Genomic DNA, 15132 nt, shown 5'->3' with positions numbered 1-15132 from the left:
CGGTAATGGAAAAACTATTCGCAATGCAAAAATGTATGGCTTTCTGCAAATACATTTTAATTTACATGTATTTAATATAGTTTTTGAGAACCAAGAAAATGTTTAGTGACCTTTTCAAACAGTGAAAGAAGTTTTTGCGAATGTTATAGTTTGTGCCAGTGCACGGTGTATTTAAAGAGACTCTTTCTGGGATTTTTTTTTTAAATGCATCACTTAATAGTGCTGCTCCAGAAGAATTCTGCACTGAAATCCGTTTCTCAAAAGAGCAAACAGATTTTTTTATATTTAATTTTGACATGGGGCTAGACAAATTGTCATTTTCCCAGCTGCCCCCAGTCATGTGACTTGTGCTCTGATGTGACTGTGATGAGTCACTCTTTACTGCTGGTACTGCAAGTTGGAGTGATATCTCCCCCCGCCCAAGCAGCCTAACAACAGAACAATTGGAAGATAACATTTGCCTGGTAGATGTAAGAACAGCACTCAATAGTAAAATCCAGGTTCCACTGCGACACATTCAGTTACATTGAGTAGGAGAAACAACAGCCTTCCAGGAAGCTGTTCCATCCTAAAGTGCTGGCTCTTTCTGAAAGCACATGACCAGGCATGTGCTTTCAGCTATATATTACAGCTAAAAAATATACACTTGCTGATTCAGGAATTCAATTTTATATTGTAGAGTGAATTATTTGCAGTGTAAACAGTGTAATTTAGAAATAAAAACTACATCATAAGAATCATGACAGTATGACTTTAATAAAACTTCTTACAGAAAAAGTTACGTTTGCTCCAAAACATTACAACACCTTCAAGCCTTCTTAAAAGTTTGAAATGCACAATTAAAATTTGTAAACAGTAACAGTCTTAGGAATAAGATTACATTGCAGAATGTTATTCTTATTTAGTCTCATTACCATGCACCATTTTGCAGAAACTAAGCTTCCAAATGGACCCACATGCCTCAACCCAGATATGTAGAATGGAGAATTATTTTTATGTTCAGGTTTGATAAAGAAAGGAAAAAGTCTGTATTAGATGTGTAATAGAATTCATAGGACTTAAATTGATAGATAAGAGATTAGGTCAAATTAATACAGGACTGCAGAAAGTGTTAAAGGGTTCCCAAACAAGTATACATATTCAATTTATTGTATGTTTAGTTTCAAAAGATTTTAGCCAAAAATTTCAATGCATACACAGAATGTTGTAATGTTAAGTATGAAGCACACTGACTCCATATATGTTTTCACTAGTAAATTCGCCTGTCACGAATTTGCGTTGATTTTCCGTATTTTACCGCCGGTGAATATATTTGTGAATCTCCCGCGAAAATTAGACTGTGTCTAAATAGCACGCGTCAACGCTATTCGGATGCCAATTGACTTTAACGCCACCATCAAAATTGTAGCTAGTGACTTTTCGGACGCGCGTCCAAAATTGGACAAGGGCGTCAATTTAGATTGCCATGATTTTTTCGGGAATTTTTCGTTGCTTCGCAAATTTTGCATTACTGCTTTTTACCTCTTATCTTATTATCCTCTGTCAGGAACCTCTAAAGCACAAGCTGTGTTCATTTGTTCTAAGGTGCAATGCAGACTTTAACATGGGGAAGACAACGTCTATTGGCAGTGTAAAGTCATATATGTTTAAATAGCATAGAGTCAGAGAAGTCACTGCAGTCAGACAATGAACATCATCCAACATCAACTACATGATGACTGAGACAATTTCTTTATGTTATGCATTATCAAATGACTACGATGAGCTACATCAGATCATTACAGCAGCTTGTCACACAAACATGGTGATGGCAGATTATTATCCATTAGAACACCAATCAGGACTGACATTGGCAAAAATAGGAAGTTAATACAGAATCATAACATCGGATGGTACATATAATTTTAGAAGAAACCACATTTAAAATTCAGTTTAAAAAAAAGCATTTTTAGCAAAGCGTATTTATTTCCTTTTTTGTTTATTACACAAATAGTATTTAGCTTCCCAGTGATCTGTACCCTTTATAATCAAAGACTGGACTGACAAGCAGCTGGGAGATTAGAGCACAAGAGAAATAAAAAGGAAACTTATGCCATCAAGTCACATAAAATAAAACTAGAAGAACAGAGAGATGAAGGTTCTCACAATGATGGTAAGCATCAGCCACAATAATGGCCTAGTTCGGCCAGGTTTTTATTGACTCCAGTTGCTCTTTTCATAGGGCCAGACTCAATGCTCCCATGGTCAGTAAATTTGACTGCTCCTTGCTACGCTGTCCCTAACTCCGATTTTATATGCACGAATGCTTAACTAGTAACACGAATGAATAATTTGCAAATCATAAGGATATAATTTGCCAAAACTATAAATTTGTAGTGAGTCTTCAGGGACCTCTTTTAGTATGAGCAGCCTACAGCAGCTGCATATTATTCTCAGCTTTAACAATTATTCTCAATTTCATAAACACTAAAATGTAATTGTTGTCCAAAAGCATCATGAATATTATTTGCCAACCTAACATTTTAGTATTTTATCTACAAGAAGATAGTACACTCAATTGAGTGTTTGTTCTGAGCATTAGAGGAGCATCAATTAATATCAACAATCCTCTTTTTATACACGAGTACCATATGCATTGCAAGCTTACAAGATCAACAACAAACACCTACTTCAACTGTAAGGCAGTGTAGCGGGTGCCTATTTCAGAAAAACAATAAAACCATAAAAAATAATTCCTGCTCTCTGGGCACTACCTCTACACTTGGTGCGTTCCCTCACTACCCTGGCCTCCTACACTGTTCCCTCACTATGTGGCCTACCAGCAAGAATAAACAATCTTGTGTAGGGTATAAGGCTATATATTCCTTTACAGAAAGTGGAAGAAAATGTAATATAAGGCTGCTCCAAAAATACCAGTATCTGTATTCTTCTGTAAAAACTCAAACATTCACTGTATAAACTGAAAAAACCTTTCAAGATTTTGCTTTCCTTTGAATCACTGAACTAATATTTAGTTGTATAATCAGTGTTTCTGAGAACTGCTGCACATCTGTGTTGCATGGAGTCCACCAACTTCTGGCACCTGTTATATTCCACAATTCTTCTGCATTTCTTGGTTTTGCCTCAGAAACAATCTTTTTGATGTCACCCCAAGTTTTCTATTGAATTAAGGTTCAGTGATTGGGCTGGTCACTCCATAACGTCAATCTTGTTGGTCTGGAACCAAGATGTTGCTCATTTACTGGTGTGTTTGGGGTTGTTGCCTTGTTGAAGCAACCATTTCAAGGGCATTTCCTCTTCAGCATAAGGTAACATGACCTTTTCAAGTATGTTGATGTATTGAAACTGATCCATGATCCCTGGTGTGTAATAAATAGGCCCACAGTATCCCCATATCATGATACTGTAAGCTCTTGAGCACATCTTTTTTTCAACAATGGAACTTTGCTGGGGCTCTTGCTGATAGTTTGGCATTTTCTAATTGTAACAGTACTCACAGGTAATTTTAGACCTTTTTGACCTTTCTAGAGCGGATCAGTTGCTTAGTCTTTGCCATTTTGGCTACTTTTCTATCCGTTCGAATGGTAGTTTTCCATATTTTTCCACGTCTTTTGGGTTTTGAAGCATTTGAGATCAATTTAGCTGAGCCTATTATTTTCTGCATAATTTTCACCTTTCCAATCAACTTTTTAATCAAAGTACGCTGTTCTTCTGAACAATTTTTGGAATGACCCATTTTCAGAGAGAGAAATGCACTATAACCAGCATGCACAACATTTGCTGCCTTAAAGGGGTGGTTCACCTTTAAGTTAACTTTCAGTATGTTATAGAATGGCTAACTCTAACCAACTTTTCATTTAGTCTTTTTTCTTTTTTATAGTTTTTGAATTATTTGTCTTCTTCTGACCCTTTCCAGCTTTCAAATCTAAAAAACAAATGCTGTGTAATTGCTTATATAACTCAAAAAAGGCAAATAATAAAAAATGGAAACCAATTGCAAATTGTCTTGGAATATCACTCCCTACATTATACTAAAAGTTAATTCAAAGGTAAACTAACCCTTTAAATATATGCTGTGATTGACACCTGTTTTTTCACAGAATAAATGACCTCACTAATTGAGCTCCACACTGATATTATTTGGAACAAGCTATTATTATTTTGATGTTCTTAATCCTTGTATCTACTTCTGCCTGCATAGCCTCACTTCATTGGTGTTGTGGGTTCTCTGCTGGTATCACTGCAGTAAGTTCCAGGGCCTTAAAAGGGCATCTGTGAATATTGGTACTAGTAGGGTTATTACCACTTCTCTTTGGTGGTCTTACTAAGACAATAATCCCTGTGCGGTTGCTGACCAGTTGTTGTCAATATACACATTTAGATATAAATAACAGGGAACGATGGTCATCAGACCATATTCCTTTTTTATTGCTCAGGAAGCCAGGGTTGCTGCACATTACACCAGGTTATACCTTATTAGTGATGGAAGAATAAATTCGCTAGGCATGGATTTGCGGCGAATTTTTGTGTTTCACCGCCCGAGAATAAATTTGATAAAAAGTGGCAAAAAAATCCGGCGCAACAAAAAATTGACACGCACATAAAAATTATTCAGACACCTATTGCCTTTAATGCATTTGGACAAAATAGGCACGCGTATAAAAATTGTTGCTCGGGTCAAAATTCTCACGAGTCAAAATTATTTTGACGCCCATTTACTTCAATGCGTTTCACATATTTTTTTGCTGTTTCACGAATGGGACAGATTCGCCATCACTTTACAAGCGACCCTGCCATATATTCTAGCTTGTTGAAGTTCAACATGTGCAGTTTTTTGTGACTGGTTGAAAAGGTTGTTAATTTAGTTATTTGGTCATTTTTGAAAGTATATCCTGTCTACTGCTTTAGTTTTCCACCATGTTCCTCTATGTCGATGCAGTGTGCCTGTTTTGCACAAGCTGTTATGATTATCAAGACTGTTCCCCTTTGGCACTGTGCATTCATTTGATGCACCAGCAATCTGGGTGCTAACTGCAGGGCCTCTTTAGAACTTTCTTAGTTATCTCATGTTGCTTTGAAATCTCACACATCAAACCCCGTTTCTAGCAGACACACACGGCTATTTTGCAATCAACCTTTTATGACTCTCCAATGTAGAAGTGTTTGTAATTGGGATTTAGTTACTTCCAGCTTAATGTTTCCACCTGGTGTTTTCACCTGTGCATGCATATTACTATAGTACATTTTCTTCAAGTGCTGAATAAATGGTATCCTTTCAGCCAGGACATTGGTTTATTTCTAATGCTGGAATAATCAGTATAACATCTATACATCAATGATAAAATTCAGTATGTTGATTACGATCAGCAAAACCCATAGCAAATATATTCAAATATTTTATAGATTCACTTGACACAAATATGTAGTGGCTATTGTACTTTACACATTGCCAGGGGTGGATTAATGCACAGCTCCCCTAGACTATAGTTTAGGGGCCCACTATGATCAGGGGCCCATCTAGCTTTTCTTGCAATTATTATTTCTATTTTTTTTCCTTTTGATATTTATTTTTATTTGTACTGCCAGGTTTGGTCATACACCTGCTGGGAGAAGGCAGGCAAGATGTGTGCATGTGTCTGGATGCATGCAAGTCCAGTAACATCGCTGGCAGGTGCTGATCTCAAACCAATGTAGAGAGCTGGATCTGCTCACATTTGGACCCAGCAGTAGCCTAGAAGGGGGTTCTGAGTATCTAGTCTCATTAATCTGCCGCTGCACACTGTGGTCATAAATGAGACTTTCAAGCATTCTGAGAAATATTTGCCATATCACTCCTGCTTGCTGTTGCTTTTCTCCTAATTTACTTTTAACTCCCTTTACACATATTTTCCTCTTCTTGCCAATAACAAGATTCCTGTAGATTCTCTAAGTCATTCTCTGTCTCTTTTCAGGCTCATGCCAGTGACCTATGCTCCAAAAAACCTCAAGTTGTGCATCATACTGCAGCTCTAATTTCCCACCAGAAAACACCAAATTTTCACAATACCCCTCTTTTAAATAACATCAGCTCCTCTGCTCCTCCAACATTGCCCAGAAGTGTAAGTAGGGTAAGTGTAAAACTAAACTATTATTTCATTAAACTGTTTTGCTTTATTTGTACAAACAATAACAAAATATATACATTTTCAATATTACAGCAGTAGGCAAAATACATTTCCATCACAAGCTCATTTTTGGGATTATATTAATATTAATATTCCAGTTACAATAACACAAGTCTCAATTCTGTTATGTTGTTGTGGACCTAGCATTGCCATATCTATATGTCATCTATACAAGCTTGATTTTGTAATTTCCTTATGAGTAGGAGATCAGAATTGATAATCATTACTTCAAACAACAATACTGTATTCTAATTTCTTATATTTATCTTGGACTGTTGTAAGGTTTACCTTTGAATCAAGTGTAGAAAGTAGCCAATCAATGCCTTGTTCTAGCACTGAATTTACCTGAGACTGGAATTAGGAGTTGGTGCAGTACAGAGTAACCAGTGAGTCAAGGCCAAACATGTCTGCTTATTTATAAAGTGCAACAGCCATTGCAGTTGCAAAAAGATGACTGAAATTATTGTGCAAAACACAACATTCATTAGAGAAAAAGAATTTAAAGCAATGTAGGTGGTTCTTCACAGTGCGGACAGTGAGGTTGTGGAATGTCCTGCTGGGTGATGTTGTGATGGCTTAATGCCTTGGATTGGATGATTTCTTGGACAGACATTATATGCAAGACTATTGTGATACTAAAATATATAGTTAGTGTATGAGTATTATAAGATATGTGTGTCAAAAGTGCACAATATCATGTATATTTCACCAGCATTAGGCCGGTGAAATAAGAAACTCCAGGGAAATGTGTATTGCTGCAGCTAGTTAAGCTGTTTTAAGTGGTGAACCAGTTTAGTAAAAACTGGATTATGGGTCACTGGAGTGGATTGAAGAGAGCAGGGTGGGCTTCCATCCCTTGCTCCATGTAAGGGGTTTGCAGCTGTCAAGCTAAAGGCAGTTAGAGGTAATTAACTACAGGTATGTGGTAGTTAAAAGGAGGTGTGGAGCAACATCTCAGGGCTGCTGCTTCCCTCTAGAGACCTTCTAGAATGGATGAGGGGCCCTGGAAGGAGTGCTGGTGAGCACCAAGGAACCAGAGAGTGATTCCCCTGAGTTAGAGAGAGCTCCAAAGGTCTGGGAGAGGAGCAGAGAAACCGCTCCCAGGAGACAAATGTCTCAAGTGTGCCCAGAGAGGATTCTGGGACTTGTGGTCCGCTGAAAGTGAGCCAGTGAGGGCTAAACAAAGTATGAGTAAAGAGAACACCAGTGAGGGTGTGAATTGGGACTGTGTTAACACTTATGTGATTCCCCCCATGTGAAGCCAAGATTTGCTTGTGTTGTTGAAAATAAAAGCCAGCAAAGCGTCAATTTAAACTCTTTAAGGTGGTCAGTCTCCATTTCTGTGCTGAAATCTGTGCCGGGGCCTTTGGTTTCTCTAACAAAAGCTCACAGTATATATCGTTTATGTGAGTGTATGGAGGGGTCAGTGTGTGTATGTATGGATGATGGGTTTCATTTGGAGGGGTTGAACTGATGCTGAGGAATCCTAGAGGTACCACTACCTCAACTTGTTCCCAAAGTTACACTTTGCACACTGTATCTGTGGTCTGTAGATGTTCAGAAGTGAATTATCAGACAAAGGGTAGGACAGGCATCAATAAATAATGGTTAGGAACAAGCCAGACCATAACAAGAGGTCACTCAGTATGCAGGAAGAATCTGCTGGGTTCTCTACCATGAATCAAGATAACCAATCGATCACCTTAGGTCTCTTAGCAAATAGACACATGTAAACTGTAACTAAGCATGTGTAAACTAATTAGGGTTAATATGTGATACATCAACATAAGTATAATCCAGTGAGCAACCTTATAGGCACATATGTTGTGCACAGCAATACTTTGAGATGAAGAAGTGACATACAAGCAGCAATAAAGCATAAATGCATGAAGAGCTGTAACACAGGCATTTATGAATCCCAGCACACAAGGCATGACAGGGTGTTAACAGTTTTATAATGGTGGTGTAAGTCTCACTTTACCAGTTTTATCCAAATCATTTCACTAAGTCTAATGTAAGCTGTTGATTGGGATAAAACTGTAACTCCCCAATGTATGTGTCTCAGCACTTATATTTAGCACATCCTTTATTTATTTAATAATTCACTTGCGCCGGGTCCCTAATTTCAACTCTGAGTATAACTTGCGTGTAAATAAATCAAAGACTGAAAACTATACTGTTATTTTAAACCAGGAAGTAAATCAGTAACTAAAACATATTTCTGCTTTGGTCTGTGTTAAATTCCTAACCTAAAGCCTTTCATGTAACAAGTTAATTTAGGAAAATAATGTGTTTTATGCAGAATGTTATAAAAATGTATACCACATGTGTGTTGATATCCTCTGCACCCACTAGCAGAGCCTGAGAATGGAAGCAATTTAATAAATAAGGCCCAGATATCTAAATGGATAGTGCCTACATTTAAATCAGACCCCAGACTCCAGAACTGCAAGGCATCAATGCAAATTACTAGGGGGTAATATAATAAAAGGCACTAAGTTAGTTTGCCCAGGTTTTAGTACCCCCATAGCAATAAATCAGCAAGTATAACTTACTAATCAGCAAGCATCTTATTGTTGCTATGGATTACTGCTATTGGGCAAACCTGTGTCTTATTTATAAACACTGGGCAGATTTGCACCTGGGCAACCAATCAGTGATTAGCTTTTTTCAGCCAGCAGCAAGTACAATTGTGAAAACAAATTTCTGATTGGTTGCATTGGCATACTGCTCAGGTACAATCCCATAGGAATAAAGTGGTGGAATTATACTGTGATGAGCTCTAGTTTCATACTTTACTCTGCCCCAAAGATTCATTTACAACTTGCACAACTCCAGGAGGGTGCATCTCAGAAGGTGGGGGTACCTCCAGAGTTCCCTTAGCAGCCTGTGTCAATGTATGCAGTAAACTTGTTCCTACAAAATCATACACAAAACATCATTTTTATGCCGTATGCTCACAATGACTCAGTAAAAAATGTCTGCACAGATTTGTAAGGCGTGTTATCACTTTGCAAAAACAACTACACTGGAAACATGGCAAATTGTGCTCCAAATTGCATCATGCTCATAAATGGACCTCTTGTTGATCTCTGGTAATTTTGTGATACCCACATAGGGTGGTTTAACTATAAATAAAGCAGACCCCTGGGTTGTGGGGGGCCTGGGGAACGGGGGGGCTGGACCGCAGGATATGATTCCTCTATAGCAGCAGCTCATCAGCTGAACAAAGCTAAAGACGCCATAGGTTATGGGGAAGCGATGGGGTGGTGAGAGGGTGGGTGGCTGTAAGGTATGTGTTGGGCCCTCCAAAGTTCTTTCATGGGGGGCAAGGCAAAATATAGGTACGCCGATGCCCACATATGGTACTTGTGGATGCAGTTAAAAAAATCAATGGCAGCTAAAAAAACTTAAAGGGCATGTAAAGGCAAAAAAATAAAATACCATTTTTACTAATAAAAAAGAAACCTATCTCCGTTATACATTAATTAAAAAATGTGTACCGTTTTTATAAGAAACCTGACTGTATGCAGTGAAATTCTCCCTTCATTTACATCTGTGGATATGAATTGTCAGATGGTCCCTAACTACTCTGCAGGGAAAGAAAATCATACTTATGAACAGCAGGGGGAGCCCCCGCCTTCCCAGCCATGCAGAACTCAAGCAGCTTTGTTTGTTTACCTGTAGAGCAGTCGGCGACGGGGTAGAGATTTGTATTGGATTTTATTTTTGCCTTTACATCCCCTTTACTGTTTCCAACTCCAGCTGCAGGGACAAAGATCATGGAGCCAGATGTAAACAGATAAACTGGGATTCTATTTGGAGGATTATTTTGCTGCAGCCACTGGTTCTGCAGAGTTGGAGAAAGTTTGTTTTAAACAATACAAAAACTATAAAATCCCCATTAGATTACATGACAACACAGGACCCAGTGCAGTCTGCATATTCTGATTATTAATCAGTCTTGCTGTATCGGCTTCTGGCAGAAATTATTCGACTTGTGCTGTTTTCATTTCTGACAATATAAGTCAAAGCAACAATGTTCTCTGCATTCCCGTGCTGTTGCCAGCACAACGTTTTTATGACTTATTTCTAGAAATGTTAATAAGCAATATATGCATATTTATGGAACCTGTATGCAACTGGAGTCAAACAGTCTAGTACTGTACGGAGCTTTTGTGAAGTGTGGTGCTTCCCTAGAAGTGGATGCCATAGCCTAAAGGAAGGTTGAATCACCAGGGAAATATTTTCTTGCCATATTAGAAGAGAGACAAGATCAGCATGGCAAGAGAATGCAAGCTTGATTATTAAACAGTATTGTGCATGGTTCCTGTTTAATAAAAAAAGAAGTGGGAAAAGAAGAAGCTAAAACGTGCTTGTGATTTACCTCTCCAATTTCTTTCACTCCTTAGCCTTTATATCATACAACATATTGTTGCTGTCTTCCTCTTTTCGCTAACCACTCAGAATATTCTGTGTACAGTTTTATGTTATGTATGTAACATGTGCCTTTTATTTCATTTTTTTTAAATTTAAACTATAGTAGTCTTTCTAAAGCAAACACACAGCTTTTACCAGTGCATGCTAACAGAATATTATATGTTAATTACTTTAAGATGCTTTCATTTTTTAAATTACTGTTCCTTTAAGGCTTTAATTTACAGTGATTAAGGATGCAGTTCCATCTTTAAAAACAAGAAGAACCAGAAGGTAAATACTTGATGTCATTAGGCTGAAACTTTTGATTAAGTGATGATTCACTGGAGAGAAGGAGTTGTGGTGGCTACACATTAGTGAGGTAATTGAATAAAAATCATCAGTTCTAGTAACCCATGGCAACTGTGGGGGATTGGTATTCAAGGGTGGGTGACAGGGACACCAAATTATCAGTTAAAGCAGTCTTCTCACTGCACTTTATTAAAATCAATGCAGTTTCACCCAAACAGTGTAGCAAGACAGTAATTTTCAAAGAACATAAAATGAAGTTGGTAGGGATGCAGAGAATACAAGATTTGCAGGGGAATGTAATAAAAGTCGCAAAGAGCAAAACAATTCGCACCAATAAGACTAAAAATCCACATCTCGCAATGTAATATTGTTCCTTAAACTGTTATTGCATTGCGAATTTTAATTGCGCATTGCGAATTTTAATTGCGCATTGCGAATTTTAATTGCGCATTGCGAATTTTAATTGCGCATTGCGAATTTTAATTGCGCACTCATAAGAAGTGCTTGAAGGTGTCTAATCTTTTGGAGCAAACATAACGACTTTTTCAGTAAGAAGTTTTATTACATTGACTGCGCATTGGTGCAAACTATAAAATTTGCAAACGTTCTTTCACTGTCGGTAGTGGTTGCTAAACAGTTTCCGGGCTCGCAAAAGCTATATTAAATTCGCACAAAGCAAAATTTGTTTGCACAAAGGCATAACTTTTCACATTGCGAATAGTTTTTCCGTTAGCGATTTTTATTAAATTCCCCCGTAAGTGTGGAATTTGGCCAGGATTTGCCCTGACGAGCGGTCGAAGCTGCGCTCCCCTGCGTTCCGTTTTTCTGCGTTCAGCCGCAGGGGAGCGCAGGGATAGACGCATTTAGCTTTTTTCAATGGGGCTGTACTCACACAGATGCGTGTAGGCGCCGAACGCAGGAAAAATGCAGCATGTTGCGTCTCAACCTGCGTTCTGCGCCTACACGCGCCTGTGTGAGTACAGCCCCATTGAAAAAAGCTAAATGTGTCTATTCCTGCGCTCCCCTGCGGCTGAACGCAGAAAAAAGGAACGCAGGGGAGCGCAGTGTCAACCGCTCATCAGTAAGAGCCTTAATAGTCCTGTTGGTATATTAGAGAGATAAACATCTGCCCTGAAAATAAGTTTTCCTATGCTGGGAGCCATGTAATGCACCAATCTACATCTGATACAAACACATTTTCTTGGATTCATTTTCTTGCAAATGCAGCAGACAGAATGTCTGTTTGTAGCCAACATAAGCTATATATGTGCGAATGTTCCATGAACTCATCCATGTTAGAAAACATTTATTTTAGAATCAACGCACCTTCAGAAGATCCTTTACTGTTGAAATAAATACACCCTTTGTTTGGTATATTATTATTTAACTGCTCACATCTCATACAACTCGCAGAACATGCCTAGATAATTTCTTTTGCAAAATATAGCTCGTTAATCAGGCAGTAAATTGCTCACAGGTGATATCATTTAGTAAAACAGCATTTCTTTCAAAGTGCAAACTACTCTCCAGATCTTATGCACTCATTCTACATTAGCCATCTGTTCAGCAGTGAGATAAGGCAAGTGATTATTATAGGTAAATGCAGGTGTCGTATTCAGGGGGCGGGTGAATTAAAGCCATTATATTCTTAAAATAGTAATAAGAAATATGCCAGCCTGAGACATACAGTATATGTATTACTGTAAATATTTAGAATTTGGCTTATTTCTTCTGTGTTCCGTGTCAGTGGTACAGGTATAGGCTCTATTATCCGGAATGCTTGGGATTTGGGGTTTTCTGGATAAGGTTTTTCCTGTCATGTGGATCACTATACAGGTATGGGACCTGTTATCCAGAATGTTCGGGAGCTGGGGTTTTCCGGATAACGGATCTTTCCGTAATTTGGGTCTTCATGCCTTAAGTCTACTAGAAATTCATTTAAACATTAAATAAACCCAATAGGCTGGTTTTGCTTCCAATAAGGATTAATTATATCTTAGTTGGGATCAAGTACAAGCTACTGTTTTATTATTACAGAGAAAAAGGAAATCGTTTTTAAAAATTTGGATTATTTGGATAAAATGGAGTCTATGGGAGACAGCAATTCCGTAATTCGGAGCTTTCTGGATATCGGGTTTCCGGATAAGAGATCCTATACCTGTACCAAAAAACCTTTAAACATATAAAATAAACCCAATAGCATTGTTTTGCCACCAATATAGATTCATGCAGCTTAATTATCATCAAGTACAAGGCATTGTTTTATTATTAAAGAGATAAAGAAAATCTTTTAATAATTAGAATTAATTGCTTGAAATCAACTCTATGGGAGATGGTCTTTAAATAATTTTTTGTATATCAGATTTCTGGATGAGAGATCCCATAACTGTATTACAATTTTTTAATTGTATTTATCCTATAGAAGAAGGAAGGAATAAACACCCCCAGGTTGTTTAACCACAGTGTAAGTACACTTTTTGGGTTTGGGTTGCCGCCTTTCCCTGTCCTGATAGCTGGACAGGGGGTGGTGATGTCATGGGGCAGAATGGTGACATCACAGGGCAGGACTATGATGGAGTGATTGCCATGTCAATCTAGGAGAGTCCCGCCCAGTTTTCTTATTTGGAAACCTACTGAACAATGTAGATCTCTTTAAAAAATATATTGCATACAACATCTTATATGTAAAACCCTGCTTCATGTTCATAATAATATACTTTTTAGTAGTATGTGCCATTGGGTAATCCTTAATAGAAAATTGTCATTTTAGAAACTAAAGGCCGCCCCCTGGGATCCTAGGATTCACTGTGTAAGCAAACAAACCATACATGTTAGATCAGATGAGCCAATTAATGGACAACGTTCTGTCTTTTACTTCCACGATTCTTCCTGTTACAGTTAGAGCTGCAGTATTTCTGGTCAGGTGATTTCTGAGGCAGCACACAGACCATCACAACACGGCGGCTCAAAAAGATGTAAATAGAAATATTAACCGATAGCTATAATCTAGTTTAGTAATTAATATGCCAATTAGTATGATATAAAAAAATCTGTTACACAGGGGCACGTTTACTATTGGTCGAATATCGAGGGTTAATTAACCCTCGATATTCGACCGTCGAAGTAAAATCCTTCGACTTCGAAAAATCGTTCGATCGAATGATTAAATCCTTTAATCCATCGATCGAACGATTTTCCTTCGATCCCAAATTGGCTAGAAAGCCTATGGGGACCTTCCCCATAGGCTAACATTGATGGTCGGTAGGTTTTAGGTGGCGAAGTAGGTGGTCGAAGTTTTTGTTTAAAGAGACAGTACTTCGACTATCGAATGGTCGAATAGTCGAACGATTTTTAGTTTGAATCGTTCGATTCGAAGTCGTAGTCGAAGGTCGAAGTAGCCAATTCGATGGTGAAGTAGCCAAAAAAATACTTTGAAGTATTTTTTATTCTATTCCTTCACTCGAGCTAAGTAAATGTGCCCCTTAATATTCATTTTGGGGTATAGTTTTCCTTTAAATTGCAACATACTTATGACAACCTGTCTCGAAAAGTAATATTATATTGTTTCATGATATAAATATTAAGGGCACATTTCCAATTTGGCTTTTATTTCACTGAAAAAAGGAACATGACCTGCTTCTTCTAGGAATATAACGTATTCAGTAATTCTTGCTGTCAGTAGAGAGTGGCTTTTAAAATTTGGCTTATAGTGCAATGCACAGTGGATTGATAAAGCAGGAATGCCTGGGATGTATATGAAGTGTAGGCTAACAGGAGCATACAGTACATATGCTTTTTATGTTTCCTGTGCCCCCCTCATTATTTCAGGACCAAAAAGCTAATAGCACAGTGGGTAATCATGCCATTATCAGTTTACAATGCAGTAAAGCCTATTCAAATGGTGATTACATATGTTAATGAGCATCGTTATAATGTAGTACACAGTACATTACCTTCAATAAATATAATTGTTTATACCCGTTAATGAGAGGATATAATGCCCCCAAAACGAACAGCATTCAGTGGACTGTTATTTATTGCTACAAAAGTCTGCCATTAGAGCAGGACATTTTAAAATACCTTTTACTTTGTGCTTTTTAGAGTATATTTAAAAGCTGCCACTCAGTTCTCCCTCCTTCTGACAAAGAAAAGGCAAAGCCGTAAGACTCGTCCACTGAATTCTTTCTTAATGTTTCTTTCTACCTGAAGAAGCAGGGGGTGGGTTCATTTAGAGAGTTTA

This window comes from Xenopus laevis, chromosome 6S (assembly GCF_017654675.1).
Source record: "Xenopus laevis strain J_2021 chromosome 6S, Xenopus_laevis_v10.1, whole genome shotgun sequence".
Taxonomy (NCBI): domain Eukaryota; kingdom Metazoa; phylum Chordata; class Amphibia; order Anura; family Pipidae; genus Xenopus; species Xenopus laevis.
The sequence above is the reverse complement of the archived record's forward strand: the minus strand, read 5'-3'. Positions refer to the sequence as shown.